The sequence below is a fragment of the Anomalospiza imberbis genome, chromosome 1, assembly GCF_031753505.1.
Source record: "Anomalospiza imberbis isolate Cuckoo-Finch-1a 21T00152 chromosome 1, ASM3175350v1, whole genome shotgun sequence".
NCBI classification, from domain to species: domain Eukaryota; kingdom Metazoa; phylum Chordata; class Aves; order Passeriformes; family Viduidae; genus Anomalospiza; species Anomalospiza imberbis.
This window is the reverse complement of record NC_089681.1, coordinates 65,311,869-65,338,177: the sequence shown is the minus strand read 5'-3', so window position 1 is coordinate 65,338,177 and position 26,309 is coordinate 65,311,869. Positions and strand designations below refer to the sequence as shown.

The 26,309-nt window shown below is 39.4% G+C and overlaps 1 protein-coding gene across 18 annotated transcripts in view; it reads left to right on the top strand.

The window, feature by feature from the left end:
• Positions 1-5,153: 5,153 nt before the first annotated feature.
• The window catches only part of LOC137476785 (poly(rC)-binding protein 3-like), a 498,078-nt gene continuing 476,922 nt past the window's right edge, over positions 5,154-26,309 (top strand). For 5 of the 18 annotated variants that reach the window (XM_068195159.1, XM_068195136.1, XM_068195139.1 and 2 more), the window contains exon 1: positions 5,155-5,681. The gene's annotated coding sequence lies outside the window, so the exon portion shown is untranslated. Of the gene's footprint in view, positions 5,682-26,309 lie in introns of all 18 variants that reach the window. The other 13 variants (XM_068195176.1, XM_068195144.1, XM_068195164.1 and 10 more) reach the window with 7 other exon arrangements.

Sequence of the window (26,309 nt, the reverse complement as noted above, 5' to 3'; positions counted from 1 at the left end):
TTACTCACTTTCTAAAATGCAATTTCCATTTAATAAAACATTGAAATGGAATGTAATTTTGAGAACTTGTTGATTGTTTTCTGGAAGAAGTATGTTCAGTGGTGGGAGACAAATCCCTTTGCAACATACCTGTTGAAACATAAAAAGTGAACAGGAGTAATACAACTTTCACAGAAGTCCAATAGGCCTGGTCTGAGTGACATCCTTGGAAGGATGCAGGAAATAGACTATTACTTAATAACAAAAAGGAATAAATTGGCGGGAGTATAGGGGCTGAAAGTGCTCATCACCATCATCTAGAGACACATATTTATCAATTTGTCCTAGAAAGGACTGATGGGACAGCAGTATAAATGAATATTGAAAGCTTAGGTATGACAACTCTCCACAAAACCCTGTACAAGCCAAAGTATCACAAGTAATCCTTAATAGTTTAAGCAGTTTTGACAGGAAGCAGACACTTAAATACAGCTGTGACTCTGGACTAGTGATCGCAATAGGCATTTTCTCTGATAGAGGGTAGAAGCTTTCATATTAACACAAAACTTAAGACAACAGCTCTTTCTCTGCTGAAGGAGAAGGGATTTCCCTCCATAACTCCATCATTTGTCTGCTTGAGTTCCAGCTCAACTGCTCTGCCTCAGTCTGGAACAAAAGATTTGCTCCCAAGTGCTCATTGTGAGCCTGGTTTATGTTAATTCAAATTATGTAAAATTGTATCCAGATCTATCATAATGCTAATAATTTTAGAGCAAAAATATGACAATGCATGTCATATTTCTATTACCATGTAGTTAGATATTTAAAATTGCTGTAACTTGAATCAAATTGCAATCAAATAGCAAACAACTAACTCAACACTACACAATATGAGGAATGTTTATCATTTTAATGACATGTAGGCTAGAATAATAGCATTTTAAAAGAAGCCTTTGATGATAACTGGCAAAGTCCATCAAAATTTTAACAAAACAATCAATAAACTATAAATTTGTAAGACTATTCAGGTTGGTGATCTAGTCAGAAGACTAGACTGGACTAGTTTCATTTCAGTGTTCTTTACTATTTTATTTTTTTAATTCAAAAGCCTGTTTTATCTTTTATTTCTTGGTCTCATTTTCAGAATTCTAACATCACTTGCTTATGAAATACCTTCTTTCACAAATGCAGTAAATCTTACCAGTAAAACCCAAGGAACTCAAGTTTCAATCGTGTTGTACAAGAAATAAAAAAGTCACAAGGCTACACTTCTCACAGAGGAGAGGAGAGGAGAGGAGAGGAGAGGAGAGGAGAGGAGAGGAGAGGAGACAGGATTTCATTTTGAAGGGACCTACAATGACCATGTAGTCCAACTGCCTGAACAGTTGAGGGATGATCAAAAGTTAAACCATGTTATTAAGGACATTGTCAAAATACCTCTTAAACACTGACAGGCTTGGAGCATTGCCCACCCCTACTGGAAGCCTGTTCCAGTGTTTGACCATGTTCTCAGTAAAGAAATTATTCCTATTTTCAAGTCTAAACCTCCTTTGACACAGTTTTGAACCATTCCCATGTCTCCTGTCACTGGGTATCCAGGAGAAGAGCTGAGCACCTCCCTCCCTATGTCCCTTCCTGAGGAAGCTGTAGAGACCAACGAGGTTTCCCCTCAGCCTTCTTTTCTCCAAACTAAAAAAAAACTGAAATCCTCAGCTGCTCCTCACAGGACATGTGTTCCAGCTCCTTCACCAGCTTTATTGCCTTCCTCTGAATGCATTCCAGGATCTTTGCATCCTTCTTAAAAGGTGGAGCCCAGAATCACACGCAGTAGTCAAGGTAAGACTGCACCACAGGTTCACCTCATGTTGGCTACAGCATGGCTTTGAGGGAACAGTACTGACAGCAGTGGAGATCTGCAGAGATCTACAACAGGTTGAATGGAGGCAAGGTGCTTTGTGGCTGGGTCTACCCTGCAGAAGATCAAATTTCTGCTAATGAGTACTACCGACTGACAGGGGGTCATGGTGGCCTGGTTCATACCTCTCAGCAGTATAAGGACATCAAAACCACTACCCAAACTGAAGTTTTTATCTCTCTGCTTTACTCTGTCCACATACAAGATTTGTGTGTTTCATAATGAACAAAACAGAAAGTCTGTCTTCCTCTGGACAGCATGAATGAAAACCAGAGGAAAGCTCCCTGGCCATAACTGTTTGCAGCAAGAGTGACACCCTGAAGCAATATAATGACCTGTGAGGAAGGATTTTGTTTGTGTCAGTTTAGATGTTCTATCTTGTTCTCTCAATAACCTTTCTGACTACCTTTGGGTTATTTGAGCAATTTAGACAATTATCTCTAATGCAGATACACTGTCTTCTGGAAAAAAGAATTTTTACAGGAGCTCTATAGATAATAAAAAAAATCCCTGATTTTAACCTTTGTCATAATTTCCATCCCCGTAAATGTATGTTTAAGCTGTAAAACCGTTTCCCAGCATGCAAAAGACTTGAGTGCCAAGTTATGCTTGCAAATCTGACATTAAATATGCAGATCCTCTGACATGGAAACTGAAACATACCTTTTATAAAGATATGCTGGCATTTGAACATTTTATATTTGGGTGCTCTTGAACACCACCAGTGTGTGTGCTTTTCATCATTCAACTATAAAGCCATTCATCTAAAGAGGGTTTTGGTTTTGTTTTTGGTTTTCTTTTTAATTGGAATAAAAATAATAGCTCTGTGCCAATTTGGGAAAGTCAACAGGGACACGGAGCTATAATTGACAGTAAGTACTACCCTGATATTGCTGGGCATTGAGCAGCTAAGGGAACTGGTAATGGTCAGAGCCTTGCACTGCATACTGAATGGACCTGTGGTTTATAGTAAACTGATGCTTTTGTAACAGTGCAAGATGATTAATGAGTATTAAAAATCAATGAGAGTTCATGCAAATACATGCTGAGATACAGTTTCTTAAAAATGAACTGAAATTAAAGAAAATATTTACTAGCATAATGTATAAAACATTACCCTCACTTTAACATATAAAATGTTTTCCCAACTTAGTTATAGCAGAAATCAAGACCCAAAGTAGCACAAAGTTTATTTCCAATGTCTTTACTCCCCTTAGTGTGGCTAGGAATAATCCTGTATATATCTGATTTTTTAAAAAAGGGAGACGTGATCCAAACCCTTAAACGCTTGGGTTCATCCTTTATACTGCTGAACAATTTGGTTCAAAAAGAAACTGGAGAAGAAATGGGAAGAAACTGAGCCTGCAACAAGACATAAGAGGATCTTCTTCCTCTGATTCCTGTAAGAAGCTCACTTAAGGAACTACTGGCTCTTATTTTATTTCTACTTCATATGAGAGATTTGGAAAGTCCATTATTCTTCCAATTCCTCCTTCCTGTGAACCCAGAGCAAGCACCTTTTGTCTGGAGGGAAAAAAAGAATTAAAATAAAGAATAATTATTTTTTTGTTTCATTCTGAGGATGTATTTTTTTCTATTTAATTTAGCAAGGATGTTCTGGTTCTAACCAAGACTTGGGTTCAAAATATTTTACCTCCTTGTCTACTTCAGCTGATAGTTAGTAGTAAGTCAGAGCACAGAGGTAACTACTGTATCCCTCAGAGCCCCTGTGAGAGCGCTCCAAAGGCACCTGTGAGGCCAGAGCCATGCTGAATGACAAATAAAATTAGGCATTCCACATCCCTTGCTGATGGTTTGGTTCCTGACCATTTGGCCACCATGACCTGCTCCTCAAGGCTGCCTGCAGAACCCCCACTGGCAGCTGGTTCACATCACATCCTCTCCGTGGGCACTGAGGACAGTGTTTAGGAGCAACCATTTCATACCCCGGTACCTCCACAACACTCATTCCAGATACCTTTATCTACTGCCAGCTATCAATAGCCAACACTAGTGTGAGTAAGCATCTTTCTTAGCATCAGTTTACATTCTGGAACACACCCTTTTACTATTTACTACATCTATTTACTATATGTATTTATGGAGTGAGTATGTACACTTACAGAGTTTGCATACTGGAGCATATCCTTCTACTATTTACTACATATGCTCATCTCAGTGCAACAGTGGTGCTTCAGCACAGCTTGTACATCACTTGCAGGTTGTGGATCCAACAGCTCGGTCTGCATTTGCTCTCATCATTTATGGGACAATGCCAATTCAAAATCACAAGTCATAAACAGACATATTTACTTGCAGTTCCTAATAGCACTGTAGATAGAAATAAAGTACTTTTTAAAGCTCATTCATTTCTCTGCACTTAAATTCTCCATTTTTTCTTTTTTGTTATTTTTTACTTCTTTTTACTACTTGTTACTTCTTTACTTCTAAGCAATGAAAATGTAAAAAGATGTCCACAGTTTTTTATATTTATCTGCTTAAAAGCAACTTTAACAGGATTTATTTTTAGTCACCAAGTACTCCTGAGGGTGCCAAGTCGGGTAAAAATCTTCCTTCAGTAACACGTAAATATTTTCTGGATTCTGTCAGCTGTTTTGAGATAAATGTGACCCGGCGATGGTTCTCATCAGCAGAACGCTGCGAGTGGCTCCCATTTGGACCAGGAAGGAAAATCACCTGCTGGTGCCGCTCTCTGTGAGCCACGCTTCTGTGTTAAAGGCGCGGCTGAACGCGGTTTTACTACTTTTGAGACGAATAAGTGCAGTTCTCAGCCTCCCGGCTTGTTACTGATGCTCTCCCCAACGACACCGAGCGACGTTGATGCGCCGCTGATAAGCAGCGTTCAGCTGCCGAAACGCCGGCTGCCTTTCAGCACGCCCAACTTTCGCTTCCCAGCCCTGAGCTCCCCTTGCCCGCCGGCTGCCGTGGGACGCGCGGCCGCAGGAGCGGGGCACCGCAGCCCGGAGGGCGAACCCGGGTCCCGCACGGACACCGCGGGCAGGGACCGCGGTTTCCCCGGCCCCGCACGGGCACTTCTCCCCGCGCAGCCGCTCGGCTCCGCGGCCGCGTCAGCGCCGGCACGGCCGGCTGCGCACACGGCCGCGGAGAGCCCCCGCCCCGCCGCCGTCCCGGCCGGCGCGGAGCCCGCCCGCGACCCGGCCCGCAGCGCTGGCGGCGGGGGGCGCCCGCGGGCGGCGGCGGCGGGAGCGCGGGCGCGGGGGTGGCCGAGGAGCGGCGGCGGCGGCGTGAACGCGGCTGCAGAGCCCCAGCGAGCCGCGGGAGCGCCGCGCCCGCCGCAGCCGCCGGAGCCGGGCGAGGAGCGAGCGCGGCCGCCCGGAGCCGCCGGGAGCAGGCTCGGGCCGCGGCAGCCCCGCGGGGAGGCAGCGAGGGGCCCCTCGCCGAAAGCGCGAACACCCCCCACACCCCCGCCCCGCCGCCTCCGCCCGCCCCCAGCGAAGAGAAACAAAACACAACCCCGGCACCGCCACGCTCTCCCTCCTTCTCCTCTCGGCATTTGGTGGTTGTTTTTTGGGGTTTTTAAAATTTTTTTTTCTTTTCTTTTTTTTTTTTTTCTTGGGGATTCTCCTCTCTCCTGCCAGACTGACTTACACGTTATTGATAATTTCTCTTCCCCTCATTTTTTATACTCTTCTCCTTGCTTCCAAACCCTGTGTCTGTGTGTTTCAATACTATCACAACCTCTGCTAAAAATAGATCTTTTTATACCCTTCCTCCTCTCTGACCCCATCCAACACCCCTTGTTAAGGTGAGTTGTGTCTTTTCATCACTTTTTTCCTTGTGTGTTTTTTTTTTTTTTTTTTGGTTTTGGATGTTTTTTTGTTTTGGTTTTTTTTTTTTTTTCCCATTTAGGGGGCAGGTTTTAGGGAGGAGGGGATGTGGAGGAGAGAATTTCATGGGGAGACAGGCAAAGCCTTATTTTGCCTTCTGCAGCTTCAGCATCATTCCGGACTGCTCCCTTTTATCCCAAGGATGTAGCTAGCTGATGAAAGTGGGGAACTACTCTTCCTTAGCGCTGCATGCTTGGGAGCCACAGCAACAGCAGGAAAAAAACCCCAAGCTTCTCCTTTTTTCTTCGTCCTACCTCCCACTCCCTTCCTCATTCCCTCCTCCTTGCTGTGTCGTTTATTTGTTTTGGTTTTTTTCATATTTTGGTGGGATGTTTGGTTGGGATTTGGTGGTGGATGGGTGGGTGTTTTTGGTTTTTTTGGGATTTTTTGTTTGTTTGTTTGTTTGTTTTCTGTGTGTATGCTTGGTTTCTGTTTTGAAGCAATACACTGGGGACTTGGAATGAATTGCATGTAGTGCCAAGGGAGCTCTGTGTGTGTGCACGTGTGTCTTGAGAGTGAGCGAGTGTGTGGGTGCGTGTGCAAAGTGCATTTGTATTTCGTGTTCCTGGGATGATGAGTGTTAAAGCTACCAAACAGTCCCTGTGCATAGAGCAAGGAGCACAGCAGAGGCTGCTGAGAGAGAAACTGGTCAGGGATGCAGGAAAGCTACAGAGCTCTCCACAGAGTTCAGTCCCTTGTGCTCCAGAACATCTTTCTATAGATCATTACTGGCACCTTCAAGGTGATGGCTCCCGTTCCTCATCTGGCTTCTCAGTAGAGGAGTGCAGAAAAGGGAAACTTTACAGCTAATGTGAAAGAATAGCATTTCTGTTCCTCCAGCAGCCCGAGATAGTGTTATTACAGAGATGAGTGGGGAGAATACAGTTGTGATCCAGAGTAAATGGATCATTTTCTGTCACATATTAGTGTTCAGTGAGAAAAAGAGACAGGAAACATTATCAGTTTGGTCAGCCAGCTGGAGTCCGGCTTACTTCCCAGTTCCAAAGTTGTTTTAGATTGTTTTTCATTCTTCAGAAATCTGTGCCTATTGATGGCAGAAATGCATTTTTACAGTAAAACAGTCTATTATAAATCTGCTGGGGAACGATTATTATTCAGAGGCAATCAAGTAATTTATGTGTTTCGTGGATTTCCCCCAAGTCTTTTAGTGTGCCTTCAATTATGTATTTTACCTATGTGTATGAAGCGGAGTAATATAGATTTTACTTGAATTTTAACAAGGTGTTAAGGTATAACTTGCAGGGTGCCATTTGCAAAGTGTCACTTAATATGAAGCAAAATAACAGCCTCTAGCTCTTTTTCATGGATTTTTCACATCTCTCTTGTTTGTTTCAAAACAAACAGGGATTTTGCTTAAGAACTTGTAAGGAAAATTGGCTTCACAATGGTACACAGTCTCAGATATTAGGTCAAAAGTATTAACACTTGTCTGGCTGTGAGACTTGAATTTACTTATAAAATCTAGTTAATACAAAGTACATGAAAGAGCACTTGGTATACTTGGTTTTCTAACAGGTTGAATCATTTTTGTATCTAAAAGTTTACAAATGAGCTATAATGGTAGCTGTAATGTGTGTTTGGAGGCCTTCATGGATACAGGAACATTAATGTTTCCTGTCTAGTTAATGCAATTCCAAAATATCCTGTCTTTCCACATGCTGCATAGATAACACTCAGTAAAAATGAGCAGTCATGGAAGTAGTCTTGTGCTATCAAGAGACATTTCATCATTTCTTGTTAGCCTAAATTAAAATATTTTACACAAGTTTGCCTTGGATTTTTTTTCTGCTGTGGCTGTCTGATTGTGAAAGTGGGAAGCATGCTTTGCGTGAGATGTGACATTCCTAATGCTTGATAGCTGCGAGGGGAGAGACACCTGATGTGCTGTGTACATCATTCTTGAATGGATGCAGGGTAAGAAAAAGGGATGGAAAACAAGCACAGTGCACTGGCAGTTTAGATAAATAAATATGGATGATGTATGTTAGCTTGTCATCTGCGGTTCTGCTGAACCCTGACTGCTGGCTAAACATATTTTCTTGGTAAGCACTGCAGTATGATACAATTTTTCTGATTTGATAGAGTTTGCTGTTAAAATCACATGTGGCACAGAACAGTTCTTGTTCTGTAGATAAAAATCGTGCCACCTCATTTTAATCCATAGAAGGCTGAAATATCCACTACTCCTACTGAAGTCACCAGGAGTTACCTGTGAGCAGCACTCTTCATGATTTTTTATCTCACCATGTCAGGATTTAGGATATTTCCAAAGGATGCTATTGACAGCAGATCTCATTTTGCTTAAATTTTATTTTGGGTGCATATTGTATGTTTAAAGGTAGATATTGTCTTTTAGCACAGCAACACTAAAATATATCAGGAAATGGAAAGCTCTTAACATTGTTTTTCTCGTGCTTTTAAAGAGAATTCTCCCAGTGTCCTTTAACTGTTTCTGGAAAAGCAGTCCTCACTTCAAAATCTACACCCTAGAAACCTTTAGTTGGTTGCTTAGCTGTTGGGAAAAAAAAAAAAAGGGAATGTTTGTACACAAAAAGAGCATGTGTTTGGGGTTTTTTTATGACAACTGAAAGACAGAAGTGCTTTCAGCTGGGTATGACAGTGTTGAAGTAAGGTTAATGTTGAGTTTGATCTGGAGGTTGTTCCCACTGGCATGAGTGACAGCACACCAACACTTAGCTTATTCTGTAATGTACTAACCTAGATTAAACATCTCTTTAACTTACATTTTGAGACTTGGATATGGCATCAAACTTTGGATATATTCACTTCTAAAGCCTATTTTGTTTGTTTGTTTTGTTTTTGAAACTAGTCTTTTAAAGCTGTGAACTTTTATAAACAAAATAATGGAGTGATCAGAAGTCACTCCAACTTTGTGGAACTTATTGCTATGAAAGTAAGGTGGGATTTCTCTCTACTGCTAACCAACTGAAATTATTTTATTGTATTATTGCACCTAGTTATTCTGCAATGTCAGTCTAAGATGCTTAGTCAAAGGAGTTTTTATTCTGTGGATGTGGTGGTTCCATAAAAGGAGAACATGTGTATTTTGTCTTGTCCTAAATGACAACTACCCATCAGGTTCAGTGACATTTTGTTGCAGGGCAAAGTTGCTGTTTCATTTGGGTATACTTATCAATGAACCTGTATTGATGATGGGTCTTCTTAGATTTTTAACAAAGTAAATGAGAACTATCACAGGGCTGCCTTGTAATTTTGGGGCTGGGGTGCAGTGGTTTTATCTGTATCCATGCAGAATGCAATTACGATATACATTAAAAATCAGTAAGATCTGAAAATATGAATCCATTTTTCTCTTTAGATACCTCTTTCTTTACTAGTTTAAAATGGTACTATATGTGTATGTGTTTCCATCTGAGTGTATATTTGTAATTTTAAGGTGTTTGAATGGTGATGAATTATGTTACCTTAAGCAAAGATGACTATTTATTTGCATTTTGTCTGCTGGAAATACAGTCTTTATAATAAAATAGGTATTTTTCTTCGATTATACTTGCTTATGCATAGAAGAAAATTAGTATTTTTCTCCTGGGAGATGGTTACTCTGAAGAACCAGATGCTGAACAGATCTACTAGCAGTTCCCTTCCCAATCTTGGTGCATGTGGATGAGTGTGAGAGGTAACAAGTGCTCAGGCATGGCAGGGAAAGGAGGGTGGCTCTCTGGAAAGCAGGGGGTCTAATGATCTGGTGCTGCAGTGGCTGAGTTGTTCAGGGCTAAGAGCAAAGTACTCCCTCACCCTTAACAGTATAAACTCCTCTTATAAACTCTGTCTTATGGTTTGCCTTCATCAGTATGCTTGCTTTTCCCTTTATTAGATAGGGAAGACTTAAATACAGTGTGGTAGTGCTAACACAGCTCTCTGATGACAACTGTTTGTAGGAGGTCAAGTGAAAAGTAATTCTGGAGCGGGGTCTCCAGCTACAGTGTTTCTTTGCAGTATGTTTTTATTTACTCCAGTTTTCCCTGGATTTGCATCCAGCTACTGTACTCTACTTGCCAGCATAGGCTGGAGGCTGTTTTGTGTGCAGAAAATGTTTGTAGGAAAGGGAAAATTGTTAACTTTGGACAACACAGTGTAATTGCTCCACCAATTCCAACCAAATGCAAGAAGAGCTGTGGCATCAGAGCTAAAATGTTCAGAATTTGCTTGATATAAATATGATATTTCATGTCTCATGAGGAGAGACGCATTTTTAAACATAATTCAAAGGGAATTCATTTTTCGGAATGAGTTTTACTGTAAGTCCCAGTGATCACTCATGTCCCAAAGAATCTGCTGGGAGCAGCCCAAGTAATTGCAGGTTAAAGTGGGATGAGGTAGTTCCTCCTACTCAATCCACTGCTGCAACTCCATGCTGGTAGATGGTTTCCTGTTCCAGCACTGCCATTGTATCAGTGACAAAACTTAAATTTTGTTTATAGGGTGATATACATAATGCACTATTGATTCCTGCTAGCCGGCAAGGCTTTTAACAAGGACTATGAATCCAATAATTTTGATTATAGGTCTTGCAACATCTGACTTTGTAATCTATGCATTAGATATATTTAGATGTTGTGAACACTTAATCCAAGGAAGCACAATGCTTGTCTTCTGTAAATGACAGAAAAAATACACAATTAGTTCATTCATTTGGCCTTTTAAGGTGTGGATAGCTTGGACTATACATTTCTTGATTACAATTTGGCTCTTGGTTTACTGAAAAATATTTGCAGAAGGATTTATTATTAATAATTTTGACAGGCTCTTTTGTGTGCATTTTAAAACATACTTCGTTTTCTAGCAAGTTTTTAGGGCCAACCCCGGAAGTCTGATGAGAACTTAGTCCTCTTATTTAATAGCAGTTAATATAAAATTTCATTAATATAAATGACATGTTGTTGTGGTTTAACCCTAAACAACTAAGCCCCACACAGCCACTTGCTCACTGCCCCACAAGCAGGATGGGACAGAGAATCCAAAGAGTAAAAGGAAAAACTCATGGATTGAGCCAAAGACAGTTTAACAGGTAAAGTAAAAGCCATGCACGCAAGAAAAACAAAATGAGGAATTCTTTCATCACTTCCTCTGGGCAAGCAGGTGTTCAGTCATCCCCAGGAAAGCCTGGCTCTGTCTCTTCTAACAGTGACTTGGGAAGACAAACACTATCATTCTGAACATTCCTCCCCTTCCGTTTCCCCCCCCCAGCTCTATATGCTGCACATGATGCCATATGCTAAGGATCTCTTGGATCAGTCCAGGTCAATTGTCCCTGCTGTGTTCCCTCCCAGCTTCTTGTGAACCCCCAGCCTCCTCACAGATGAGGTGGGGTGAGAAGCAGGAAAGGCCTCGACGCTGTGCAAGCACTGATCAGCAGTAATGAAAATATCCCTGTGTTATCAACACTGTTTCCGGCAAAAATCCAAACCCAAGCCCCATACTGGCTCCTGTGAAGAAAATTAGTTCTATCCCAGTTAAAACCAGAACATGTATATAGTGGCATAATCTGTTTCAAACCTATTGGCATGTTAGATACAACAGTACATTTTATCATGAGGCATCTGGAGCTCCCATAAATATTGTTTAATCTGCAATCAAAAATTGAAAATGTTATGCAAATCAAGGTGGTAGAGTTCTTTGAGCTCTAGTAGAATAAAGCACCATGACTGTATGATTCTCTTACCAGTCATACCACTGTCATTCTTTCACCTGGTGAATTCATTAAATGTCTACAAGCCAACGTTAGCAGTTTCAGGCAATATCTTTAGGTCATGATGGCTGCCTCAGTAACCTTGAGTACACAATATTCAAAGACAATGTGATGAAAGATAGGGAACATGAACTGGGAAGGAAATAGGATCCTGAGGTGGGCTTAAAACCCTTCAGGATAAACAAAAAAGCCTGTCTTTCTGAAGGAGAAGACAAATACCTGGCTATGATGTACTTGATGTACTTCCAAGCTTCTTTGGACTTCCTGCCGGACAAAATCCGAGTGTTTATCAGCAGTGCAGAAATTAATGAAATTTTGTAGAATCATAGAACCATAGAATGACTTGGGATTGGAAAGGATGTTAAAGATCATCTGGTTCCAAAGCCTGTAATGGCCATCTTCCAGACACACCTCAGAGCAGATCAGGTTTCAAATTTGTATAACCCAGCTGAGGCTGTAACAGGGACAGAAGGGTAGAACTTAGCAAATGTAAATATTGTGTTTAAATAAGGATATGAATGGTTCCTTCTCCTGTTGTGATATCAGTGGAGAAGTGTGTTCTCTTTCATTTGTGTGTCTTTTGAAAAGGTTTGTACATTTTCCCTTATAGTATTGAATGGGGAACAACTTAGGCTATAAAAGTATGTAAGTTCAAAGTCTTAGCTTTCACTTAACCATTACAGAGGCATGGTCAGTGTCTCAGGAGTTCTCATTCCAGGTCTTAGAAACATCTCCTAAAGTGGCACTGAATGTGGGGTTTGTGTGTTGCCGTTCCTACCTGTAAAACGGGATAGCAGAGCTATGGCTAAATTCAGTAATTCCTATTCGTGTTAAATAATTTCTTGACTTCAGTAGGATTTCTTGCCTAAGTGAGAGACTCCAAACAGGCTGGTAGAACACTGACAACAGGGAAGGTGTGAAGTATCTATTATTATTACTTCAGAGAATCTTATCTTATATGAGATGGCTCGTGTTTCAGGCAGTCTGCATAACTAAACCAAAATTCCCTGGCACTTTCATTTGATTTCTGCAACACGACACTGCTTGATTCCATCACAGGATGAAATAAATTGAGAATTCTTTCTAAAATCTGAGGTCTAAATAAAGCATATGTTAAGTACAGGAATACTTTAAATATATCAGTTCTCTATGATAAAAATTATAATCTTTTAGCTGTATGTTTCTGGTTGTCCATCTATGTGCAAGAAATTATTTTGTCTGTATTCGGATTTTCACCTAATATAAAAATATTTTATGAATTCTAGAAGCAGGTGGATACTTCATTGGTTACTCTTTACATGTCAGAGATGAGACACTGGTGAGGCACTGGAATGGGTTATGCATAGAAGTTGTGGATGCCCCACCCTTGGAAGTGTTTGAAGCCAGGTTGGATGGGTCTTTGAGCAACCTGATCTACTAAAAGGCATGCCTGCCCATGGCACGGGGATTAGAACTAGATGATCTTAAACATCCCTTCTGACCCAAACCATTCTATGTTTCTGTGTCACAGACATCAGCTAAATAGTCATATCAGCAACACCATTCTTGGGTTTTGTAGTGCACAGACAAAATATTAAGCAGCAGTAATAGTAAAGTAAAAGACCAGGAGGAGGTAATTTATTTTCCTTCTCTTTTTTTACAGTTAGTTTTCAGTGGTAAGGTGGGGTAGAGACCAGAAAAGAATTTTAAATGTGACTGTTCCTAGCCACCAGCTTAGTTTTAAAACTGTATTTTGAGTGGGGATAGGTGCCTGTGTTAGCATTTGGGATTGGCAGAATTCTCCTGCCTGGCAATATGGAAGAATCTGGGAAGAGGAGGATTTTGATTCTTTCGAGTTTGAAGGTGAAATCTGCAGTGCCATATGGATAATATCAGATCCTTCACTCCTGTGCGATCTTTCCAGTATGTATTGCAAAGGCAAACTCACGCTTGATCTTCAAGGCTGAAATCTTAAAAACAACTTCTAAATTTGCACTCTTATGCAGATTTTGCTTGTGTGTGACACATACAAGTGCAGCCTAGAGGTATAAGCAATGTGAGGCAGAATCAGGGATAGTAGAATATATGGAACCAAAGAAATGATTAAACAAAAGGGTAACAAAGTACCTGCATAAGCTAAATTAAAAAAGAAGTAAGTGTGAAGGAGTCTTTAAGAGAGGCTGGAAGAGGGAAAAGCATTGCTCTGGGATGGGATTAATAAGATTTAACAGAATGTGAGATAAAATGCGCATAACAAATATCAGAGATTTGAGGGTGGATTGGAAGAAAGCACAACTCATGTTAGAAGGTGAAATTGCAGGCTGAAAGGGAGCTGTACACTGTCAGTTTAAAGTATTGTTTCAAGATCAGCTTAAGTTGGTCTAAATTCCAGCTGTTTCTGTAGAGGGAGTCCTGCACAATCCTCCTTCTTTCCTCTGAATAGTGTGCTGCAACTGGTAATATAAAAAAATAAAAATTTAGCCCAGTCAGGTCCTTGATCCATCTGACTAACCGCTCATATTAACACTACAGCTGCCTCAAGGCACAGTGGAGAGGAGGCATGGGAAAAGGCAGCATAAAATTGACTTAGGCTGACGATGAATCTGTGCTCTTGGTCTGAGAGTCCTGGTGAGATTGTGAGTTATAAATTATTTAGAAGAGAGTCTGGCTAGGAAGACATCGAGTGCTAACACAATGGAAGGGAGAAGCCACCTGGGACAGTACTTAGATTGAGCAGTTAAAATGGCTGCATGCAGAGGAAAAAAGATATTAAAAACATCTAAGAGGCAAAATAAAGCATTTAAAAGTCACAAAAAGAGAGTATTTATGTTGTCTTTGTATTTAATTCATGGGCACACCTGCTGATGCAGTCTTTAATTACATGATCAAGCAGGGCATTTTTCCTGCTCCTCACAAGCAGCTACCCTGTCCCTCATGACCCTGGTTGAGCAGAGCAGTGCCTGTGACCTGGGGCTTATTTCACCTCCTTGTGTCATGAATGACAGAGTCCAGTGCTCAGCAGTCCTGCTGAAAGCTTCAGGCTTCCAGCTCACATCCTTAATGTGCATCTCCATCAGAGGCCCCCAGCATATTCCATACTGACTTTTTATTAACCCAGTGTTTACGGCTCCCAAACAAAACATTTTTCTGCCCTGTTTATCTCAGAGCTGCACCTGCAGTGTGCCATACAGGTACAGAATGTGTTATGCTTACTTTTAAATGGTAATGCATGATTCAAGTTTTTCTTGCAATAAGAAGAAACTATATAGAAGGATAAAAGTAAATTCAGAATAAAATGCCTTCAGAGAAAAGGAGGAAAAGATTTGAATATGTTTTGTAATGAATGAAATATAAAGCTTCTAGGTCTTACTGGTTATCTTTTTAATGATTTGTTTTAAAGTATTAAATGGGGACATTAGATTATGCAGAAATGCACAGACACATGCTAAACCACATTATGGATTCCATTCTTTAGAAGAGAGGGTTGGAAAAAAGCAGTTTACCCAGCCCTGTGAGAAATAAGATGCAGGCAGATGATGTCATGCTGTCTAGACTGGAATAAAATATGTATTTTTAAAAATTTTAGCTAACTTAAATAAAATATTTTCAAAGTCTAAGGAATCATAAGCACTAGATGATTATCTTAGATTTTGCTTTGATCGTGTTCTATGGGTTCTGGTGCCTTTTCATAACATTTTTTTAAAACTTTATTTTCTCCCTTTAAACATACCTATATAGAATTGCATGCTTGTAAAATATGACTGATTCTTCTGGGTTATGCAGTTCAGTCCCTTGCTTTTGCAGCCAAGATGTCATACAATTCCTTTCATGTACTGATCAAACTCCTTCTTAAAACTATTTAGGGAGATTTTTACTTCCCATACTCCATTTGGAGGCTGTTCCAGTTTTCTAGTTTCTTTTCCCCTTAAATATGTTCATGGCCTGCTATTATTATTTTGTTTTTTGACTACTTGAGCTGTTGTACTTGAGCTTCAATGTAAGATATTTACTGACTCAGAGTGTGGAGCAGTCCTGCTCACTTCTAGGCTTAAAAAGCAAAGTTCTTGCTGGACAGAGGCCAGCTATCGTGATGACTCCTAAGTTCTTGTGGAGGATAGATGATGGTGTAGAGTTAGACACAGTAGGTTTCTGGTCATGCTCCCCATTTATGGATGACTAACCTTAAACCAAATTTTACTATTGACCTTCAGAGTGTAAATGATATGTCAAGAGTCTTACCCACATTTCTCTTTTGGGAGGTTTGATCTTCCAGTGCGCAGTGCTCCACGGGGTTTTTTGCAGACTCATTTTCATTTGGCTTAGTCCTGGTTTCTCACTATAAATAGTTCAAGTAAAACAGAAATAATCTTTGTTTATAGTTCAAAAAGAAGTCCTGTTTCCCCTTTGGATTAAATTTCAGTTGGTGAGAGTTGAGTTCTTAACATTTACACAGATGCAATATTCTAAGCATTAGTCTTTCAAATGGGTGATAGCCATTATGCTCTAAGCAAAGTTATTTTAATATTGGACTATCTAATACTCTTAATCAAGAATGAATTGGATTTCATGTAGCTTTGCCACTCTGGTACCGATGAGTACTTCATTTGGGAAGCCAGAAATTACTAATTTTTGATTCAGAGCACATCTTCTGGTTTCAAAATTACTGGTAAAGGGAAGATGTATTTTTTATTTGTGATCCTTGAAGTATAATGTAAATAGAGGACAGGAAATTCAAGTGGCTGGCAGTTTTATGTTTCAAGAATTTATTTCTATAGCTTTGAAAAATCTGTGGGTACCACTGTTGGCATACCCTCACCCTGAGCACTGTGTGCTGTTCTGGGCCCTGCAGTTTAAGAAAAATGTGAAGGTTCTTGAATGTGTCCAGATGAGGGCCACAAAGCTGGAACATGAGGACTTTGGGCTTGGAGAAGAGGAGGTTGAAGGGTGACCTTTCTACAGGTTCCTAAGGAGAGAACATGAGGAGAGAGGTGCTCAGCTCTTCTTCTGGGTACCCAGTGACAAGACACATGGGAATGGTTTAAGACTGGACCAGCAAAGGTTCAGACTAGATATGAAGAAACATTTCTTTACTGAGAGGATGGTCAAACATTGGAACAGGCTCCTTGTAGAGGTGATCGATGCCCCAAGCTTGTCAGTGTTTAAGAGGTATTTTGACAAAAATGTGCTTGAACTTTTGGTCAGCCCTGAATTGGTCAGGCACTTGGACTAGATGATCATTTTAGGTTCTTTCCAAGTGAAATATACAATATTTCACAATATACATACTCAGTATTTTCAGTTTTCTATTTTAGTTCTTTTTCAAAAAACCAAGGAGTTTTTGACATTGAAGCTTTACATCATTTGCAGCTTTAAAGTCATAGTCCCCTATGTGTGAAATGTTTTAAGCAATTTTATATATTACTATGCTATACAGGTAGTTAGTATTTAACTAAAATGGAATTATTGCATTTTTCATTTATTTGAAACTACTTTGCATATTATTTGTCATTAGTTTTCTGTTGGAAATTTAACATGAATGGATAACAGTTCTATTCATCAGATATTTTTTAAATACCACTGTGAGTAGTATCTACTATGTCAATGCTGTAATACTACTACAAGAAGCAATATCTGAAACAGTAAAATTCCACAGTGAATGAAGCAGCTGGAACTTTTAACTCTCATCAGCTGCCCAACACCAAAAACTCCTTTGAGCTTTCTCCTGGGGCCATTGACATTTGCCTTGCCTGCAGAATGACTATGCATGTTATCTGCAAGGCATTAATCCATTAGTAATGAGCCACCTTTAATCCTGGTATAGATGTCCTCTTCCTGGAAAAGGGTGTGTGTCACAGCATAAAGATTTCTGTATACCTATGTGGGCAAGTAACTTCCCTTGTTGGATTTGTCCCATTTAACCTAGCAGGACTGCAGTTTCGCATTTGAGTGTTTGTAGGAGTCAGCTCTGAGTCATATTTGTCCTGCAGACCTGGGCATGGAAGGGATTCAAAATCCTTGTAGGGGAATAGATTTCCAGCGTGTGCATGCACAAAGGTTGGGGCTGGGAAGGAGCCTAGAGGCCTTAGCACTAACTCTGTTCATCAATCCAGGATGTTTATGCTGGCTTAAAAGAATGCAGCAATGCACACAGAAGTCTTGCTTACGTTGCTGTTATTAAAGAAAAAAACAGGGGAAAAACCCACACGATTTTTTAATTAAAAAATTAATTCTAGATCTGGAAAAAATATAATAATTATATGTCATAGCAGTGTCTGATCTGTTTTCCTGGGATGCTTCAGATGCTTTTTGATTTCAAATTTCTTTTTCCACATGTGGTTGCCATGGTAAGAATCAACACATCAGGGAGAGGTGTCATAGCAAATAATGTAATAAAAAATAACCTATAAGAGCTTTGTATTTCATGGCACAGCATAGGGCCCATAGTTTGTAGTTATTACTGAAGCCTTGTCAAAAGAGTTTTCAGACTATGGGTGGCATCTCATTATTGTGGAATTGTTTTTAACATGACCAAAGTAAATAAAAAAATTCAACCTTTTTATCAATAAAAGTTCATTAACTATAAATTAATTCTTACTTTCTTTAGAAAATATTAGGTCTTCCATAAATGAAAAAAAAAAAAAAAACAGAAGGAAAGATGATAAGGCAATAGAGATGAAGCTAAGCAAAAATCAGAGATTTTCAGCTTTTCTGGGGAGTATAGGGGGAGGAGGAGCAGAGAGGGATGATATAAACCAAGGTTTTCTCAACTTGACTTTTAGTAATCAAGTCATAATAAAATTGGATGAGTACAAGGATGTGGAAATACCTGTTACAGCTGTGGCCTGTAACAGCATGCCAAGCTCCTTTGTAGTAAAGATTGATCAAAGTAGTTGAGTGTTGAAAAACAGGTGCCATTTTCAGATGGTTCCAGGCCTAACTGCTGCAACTCCATTACCAAGAGTACTTGTGTACCACAGCCTGCTAAACAGAGAGCCTGTTGGAGAGAGTTTTGAATTTACTGAACAAAAGTTACCTGTGTTTTAAAATGTGGTGAAATAAGCTTATCACAACATGAGGCTGTACATTCAAAATAGCAACTGTAGTTACAAATTAATTATATGCATGAGAAGAGGTGGAGAAGGGATTGGAGACTCCAAGTTCTCTGAGTAGCCAAAGACATGGGATGGCAGGCAGCTGACATGGAAGGTCAGGAGCTCAAAGGGAATCCTTATATTCAGTGTTAGAAGACAGTGAGTTTGCCACACAACAATTCTAACTTCGATTCCTGTAACAAGACATTGGAGAATGAGAGGGCTTCTGGTTCCCTCCAGAGTTATGGCCTTTGGATATAGAAGACTCCAACCTAACTTGCCCATTTGATAGCCAGAAATAGGGAGACTGACCAAGAGAGTTTAATCCAAATTAAATGTTTGTCGCCACAAAACGGAGGGGTTTTTTTATATAAATGGTTCCATCAATCCAGATGTTGCTCTAAACTGCCACCTAAATGCTATGTAGAAGAGTAGCTCTGTAATATTAAACCGTTTAAAATGGAAAGTATAAAAAAATATGTTTAGTTAGAGGTTTAGTTAATTCTTCAGACTACAATGACTTCAGTTATTTTTTAAGCAGATACCTCCTCACTTGCAGTCAGTGGCCTCATGCCAAGCCCAGCATCCGTTCGGAATCATTCAGAGTTTGCAGTTCAGTAGTGTTTTAGCAATGTGATAGGCTTGCCTTCAAATGTCCTGGCTGCAATTTGCTCACAGTAACTTCATTCAGACCCACCCATGTGCTTCAAGAGTCAGCTTTCTGCTGTTCAGCTGATGTTTTGATCCAACATACCAGATATCACTTGAAGGATGGTTTGCAAACTTGCAGAGCAGCAAAGCTGTGGCGAAGGTGCCTTCTTGGCAGCAGAGGAACTGGTTTTCTCCCAAGGGATGCTGCTGCTTGTTTGGTCCTCTCGCCTGTAAGCATAAGTGCTCTCATGTAGTGTGATGACAGTGGAGTGCAGTAACAGCTAGAGTTGAGGAAGCAGGAGGATAAGCTGTCCAAAAACATAGACTTCTTGGAAAATCCTATTCTAGCATCACTCACTGACTTCCATCAGTATTAAAGAGGATTTTGCACCAAAGACCTCTCTGAAAATCCTGCTAAGCTTCTGTCTTTGTCAGTTTTAGATGTGGATATTTCAAATCAGAGAGCAGAATTACTATTATTTTTAGACAGTTTTTCTGAAACGCTGTTGGCAATGTGCTTCTTGCCTTCCTCCTCTCATCTCCTGTAACTCTCATATAGATTTGCTGATATCAGCCACATCTGCCAGGAGAATGTGAAGCTCAAAATACAATCCACTCCCTAGAAATTCTTTCAGATGTGTGCCTGTACAGATGAGGAGATGCAGACTGTCTGTGATGGGCTCCAAGCCTTGACAGCTCCAGATCCTTGGCATACTCCAACTAGAGATGTCAGACAAGGGCTGGACCTTCTTAGACAGCTAAGAGACTTACAATCAACAGAAGTTTGTAGATGCTCTCTGTAATGCTTTTGTTCATAACCCTGACATGATAACCACCCACATCCTTCATGGCTAACCATGGCATTCAAGGATGCTTGGCACTGTGCAGACCTTTGTTTTCTGCTGCAACTCTTCTTAGAATTGTGCTAATTTGCATTGTTATTACAGTTTCTGGTGAGTTTTGAATAGTCATATATTTCAGTAAATATTTTTTCTAAAATGCTTCTTGGAGAAGGGTAATATTTTGAGGTTTAAAATGTGGACGGTCTGAACAAAAAGGAATGTTCTTTTTCTGGTCCTGTTTTGAGGATGTCTTCTGACACATGAAACTTTCATTATCCTTTAAATATTGATAGGAAGCATTTTCTTACCAGCATAGCACTTACACACAGTAAAGTCACTTTTCAGGAGAAATTACTGCAAGCAGTTTTTGGATGAGTTTCAGTTTTGCAAATTGCTTAGGTTTTTTCCTTTGTTTTTTCTTAGCATCCCATAAATTAAGGCACAAATTATAAGCAAGATCATTATGCTGTCATGAATCACTCAAGTGCTAATGGCCTAATGCACTAAGCCTTAATTAGTAATATTGTATTTTTAAAAAGACTATATTGTGAATGAAACTTGAGCATGCACTGTTTTATAACTGGGCTTCCCAGATGATTTTAAATGGATTCCTCTTCTTAGTATGTTTTTAAATAATTGATATGGCCACTTCAAGCCCTTACTAGACAAACGAATTATTGGCTGCTGGTGACAAAATTTGGTTTGGGAATAATAACTTCACAGAGACATAGCACTGCATACATCTGCTGCTCTAATTAGAAAGTTTGCCTAGGGTGCTTGTATCAGAAAGAGTGGGAAAAAATAGTGCTCCACAATCTGTTGTAACAGAGTGATTCCTGCAAAATTTGATTTATACAAGATTTCTGTTTAACTCTTTCACTTCTGCTGGAACACTCTGATACCATTTTAGCAAATTTTATACAGGCAGGAAAGTACTGGCCTTACCTGAATGGGCTGCCTGCTTGCAAATGTCACTTTTGTATGCCAGATTTAGGGTCTGCAAGTGCATTGTTCCACGATGCAAAAGACCATTTTGTTGTCTTCTGTAGAACAGACCATTGAGACCACTGCTACTGTCTCCTACAGGAGTCTACTAAGAGGCCTTCAGTTGCTCCAGCCACAGAGAATAGCCATCAGCCCTAGTGCTAAGTCCCTTTATTTCAGGTTGGCTCTCAATTTATGAGTTTTTAACAGAGAAAGTGAAAATCAGGACTAACAGCTTAAAATTAATTTTAGTGGCCCAGTGATTGCCATATATTTTTGGAGGGAAACTTGTTAAGCTAGGACTAAAAGCAGTTGCTATGAGACAATGATCAAGTGCATGTTGTTTAACCGGGGAACATACAGCACTGGAAACCAAGCCCCTTCTTATTGGTGTGGCTGGAATTCATCCAGTTGAACAGCATTCTGCTCAAAAATAATAGCTATTATGGGAAGAATTAATTGGAAGTGTACAAGAAAGACTGGCATTTCTTGTTGCTGATTTTAATTTATCTATTCACCAGATATTTCCTGGAAAATGATTATTTTCAACAAATATCATGTGTGTTCCATGACAACACACAGCAGGAGTTTGGTGTCATGGAACTATAATTTATTGCTGCTTTCTGAAGAAAGTTTAGTAGGCTTGGTGGAGAGTGTAGAGACTGAGATCTTGTTTTCCTTAGACCTCATTTAAGTTAATAAATAATTCCAGTACAAGGAACTTTAAGGGCGCTGAAAATAAAGCAAAGTGGAATTTAAATTAAAGAAAAGAAAAGAAAGGAAAGGAAAAGAAATCATGCCAAAAATATTTATGCTTTGATGGAAGTGAAATGTAGTCAGGCACATGAAATTCCCTGTTATCAACCAATCAGAATGTTTCAGAGAATAGATAAATGTCTTAAAGCCAGGTAAAAGTGTTGTGGGAGATGAAAATCTATTTTATGTGCCAAATTATCTGTTCATACTATGCTATTGTTGAGCAGCAAAGAGGCAGAGCAGCTCTTCATGTATGCTAATGAAATGGTTATGCAAGCAAAATCCAATATCAAAAATTGGAGAAATGTAGCAACCTGAGATGAAGGTGTACTTTGAATATCTGTTGTTATTTTGTATTTTCCTTATCCAAATCTTTACAAAGAAATTATGAAGCAGTATGGTGCTGACATATCTTTATAGACACACAGCCTGACATACAGCTGGATTTGAATTTATTTTTTCTACAATGTTGTGCTTTACCTAATCCAAGTATTTTTGTAGGTTGTTAACTCAGTGATTCTCGGGGTCCAGGTGTCCAGGTGTCAAGGTAACCCCGAGAATGTAAAAGTCCTTGTTTCCCAGCCCACGCAGCCAAAGAAGTCTGAATGCATAGGGTCAGCTTCTCAAGGTTGTTTATTTTCTCTTATCTATAACATTCTTTCTCTGACCTGCTGAGCTCCATCTAGAAAGTCGTCCATGGTATTCTGTCTGCCCTCTAGGGAGGTGTTTACATTTTATACTAAAAATTACGTGTCCTATGTTTACAATAATGTGCCAATATCTATCATTTATGTTAGACAGTGTGTCTCTACCTTAAACCAATAGAAAAGTGTCACCATCACACCAAGACACGGAGGACAAGAAGAAGGAGAAGAAGGTCAGGACACGCCCAATTCCTCTATCTTGTCCCCTTGAACCCCATTCTAAAAAGTCCCCAAAATCTACTTTTTCACTCTGTGTTAATTCAACTACCACACTACTCAAACCCTTGTGGCTCGTAATTCCTCATATAAAGTTGGCAGTTTTTTTCCGTGGGCTAAAATTGAAGCCAGAGGTGGTTTTGACTTCATGCCAAGGTCTCCGAGCCTCCTTCCAGGGTCTTGAGACAGCCAGGGCAGCCAGAGGGATGTCCTGGATTCCCACAAGTGATCAGTGCAACTACAAAAGTATTTTTCTTGTTTTCAAGACCGAAAAAGATGATGGTAGAATAGTATATAGAATATTGATACGTATCCACAAATTTGTGGATAAAAAGCATAAAGTCTTTATATTATTTCCAGAAAATATTAGGAATTTTCTAAATAATCAAAAGAAAGTGGTTTTGAGGAGGAATTAGAGGAAAAATTAGAAAGGAAAGAAGGAGAGGAAGCAACAAGTTGTTGTCATTTATTTATTCCCCCTGCAGCAAACACCTAAAAATCAAAGAAATCTGATTGGAATGATGAGAGATTTTAGATCACCTGGAGCTGAAGTTAAGTTTATTTTCCCTAGCAGGTATGCTTATAGTGTTCTATTTATGGGTATTTGAGGTTTTTTTAAAGTTTAATTTCTGCTGAACTGAAATATATGGTTCTAGGAAGGATCTCATAAGGGAGAACTATATAAAATGCCTTTCTTATCCTTCTAGATGATTTTTCCTTTTCAGTGGGTCGTTGGCTTTTATGCAGTGTGCTGTGTTCATTTGAGGACTAAATTTTGACATACGTATTATTCATGTTGTGACTGGTACAAGTTTTATCAATGATTGCAGTGTCCAAAAGAACATTAGGAAGAATGAGGAACATTTTGAATGCACTGGTACTCTACAGACTTGTTCATGTTGGGCGTACACCAAGACCTTTTGCATATCCTTTCTCAATCACTCTTGATACACAAGCAAAATTGAATTAAGTACAGAATGGTATTTCAGCAGCAAAGATGCATTCCATTCTCATTTGTCCTGCTTGCCTCATCAGTCCAAAAGACCATATATACAGGCAATTTCTTTTCTGCCCTTCTCAAGTCCCTAGGCAATGGTACAAGACCAAAAGCATAACAGGAGGCAGTTTTATGCTCAAATCACTTCCTTGTTTCAGAAATAATCACTCTTCAAAAATAAAATCTAAAAAAACTAAAACAAGAAAAAAAGTTAGAATCAGAAGCTGATGGTCAAAAAGAGCAAAGGTGGCTAAAACCTAAAATGTGACAGCTCAGAGATATTTCCATGGCATCTCATTTCCATGGCTGGAAGCTCAGGGGGCTTACATCTTTCTATGAACTTTACTTCCTGACCAAGCAGTCCTGACCAACCTGATATAAGGAGAGGCCTTTTTCCTTATCTAGGGAATCATGGGAACCTGATGGCAAACAGCATCATGGAAGATCTAGTCAAGCCAGAGAATAGAATGGGAGTAAATAAATTTCAAATCACATGTGGGAAAAACTTTCATTTCCAAGTGCAAGTTTGCAAGCTTTGATTAACACTGGAAAAGCTTTTTGGTCAGATATTTTCATGGGAAGCAAGTTTTTCTGCCAGCATAAAAAAAGCAATTGGAGGTGGGCATGGAGTGTTGATCTCCAAGGTATTTTTCTGTTGAAATGAGTTTCTGAAACAAGTATTCAATCTTGTGCCACTGCACCACATGAGCAGGATGTGGCAGAATGTTGTCATAGCACAGCATGATCAGTAGAAGAAGGATGAGCAGCCAAAACCCCAACTACACATATTTTTGGGCACCTGTTAGTAGGCACCAAAAGTTCCTGGATCTTATCTGTAGCTGTGACAGAGAGCTGAAAGTAATACAAGACTTGCAAACAATAAGCAAAAAAAAAGCACTAAATATTTTGAGTGTAATAGAACCATATGCCAGCAGGCAGCAGGGACTCACAGAATGAAAGTCTCATTAAGTTGTTATATATGTATTCATACAGAGAGATATATGGAAAAAAGAAAAGAACTTAGATTTTACGTGGTGTTCTAAGCAGAAAAGAAGACAGTGCTTGTTAAAAAAAATAAGTTAATTATTTTTTATGCCTAAAGGTTAGATGAAGAAAAATAAAAGGTTAGATGACCTAAAGGTTAGATGAAGAAAAATAAAAGGTTAGATGACCTAAAGGTTAGATGAAGAAAAATAAAAGTGCTATCAGGTGACTCTGAAGGGATCCTACAATACTTGTTTTTTAGGCACGCTGTCTTAACCAGTACCAATTTTGAAGTTACTGTTTTTTGATAATCCTTTGATAGTGCCCAATGAACAGTCCTTTTTTAAAGCTCTGTCACTTTTTTGCAGTGCAAATTATTGCAGGCTACAGAGCTGGACTACAAACTGGAATAACCTCTAAGAAAAAGGCAAAGATCTCAGTAAAGTAACTCTCAAACAGAAATAGTAGAAGGAGATGCAGGGGATCACTCAAAAAACCTAGTTGCCTTATTCTAGTTCGTTATTATTGTTATTTACACATGCTGCTGCAAATTATACCCAGACTGATTTGGTGTAATTTGAGACGTGCCCTGGTCTCAAATATTTGTTGTGTAATGAACATCATTATCTGCAATGTACCTCCTTTTCTTTTGTATAAGACTATAGTTGTTTATGGAAGAGTATAGGAGACATTTTAATATATTTTCATTATCATTTCTTTCAAGGAGAGAAGCTATCCTCCCTGGGCTCCTACAGAGTCCCTCCAATACTTGAAGCATATTTTCTGCTGGTTGGAGAGTAGGTTGGGTAGTCACATTCACATGAATTGGGGACTTAATGAATAAGAGTGCCTCATACAGATGCTTAAAAGAATTTTTCCTCCTGAGCTTGCTCTTGTGAGATTTATTATGAGGAAGACTAAAGACTGTTGCAGGCCAGTATTAGCTAAGTACTTAGTTATAGCTGAGATTTTTTCAATCTGCTATCTGCCTAGATATTCACAGTTTTCACATAACTCAACCCCAAGAAATGCATGTATGTATGTAGTTCCTGTGTGCTTTATTTCTCTGCAATGATATTGCATGGAATACACTTGTGTATTCTGTGTAGAGAATCAGGTTTGAATTTCCTTATTCAAGGCCCAGTGTAGTTACACTACAGGTGTTCTGTGGTTTTGATTTTCACTGTTGAACTTTTCACAGACAGCTGTACTCTTGTTTTATTATGAGTCATGGTAGTCTGCTAGTCTCATCTGTTTCTGCCTAATCTCATCTGAAAATTCTAAAGTAATACTGAGTTTCCTTTTTACTGAAAGTTTAACCTGAGGGATAAAATATAAAACATTACTAAGATATTGCCATTCAAAGTGATTCAGTCTAGCAGTTTTATTTCCTTCCAAATCCACCCCAATAGCTAACATTCAGAAGCACTAAGGTTTCTGACTCTGTGGGTAAGCTCAGCGTTGAAATCCCTCTTATTTATTTCACCATTTTGAACACTAACATATTCCACCAGAAGGTCTCTCGCTACACAGAAATATTTTAAATAGCTCTGTTAGAGAAAGTTCAAAGGATGATCCATCTGATATGCA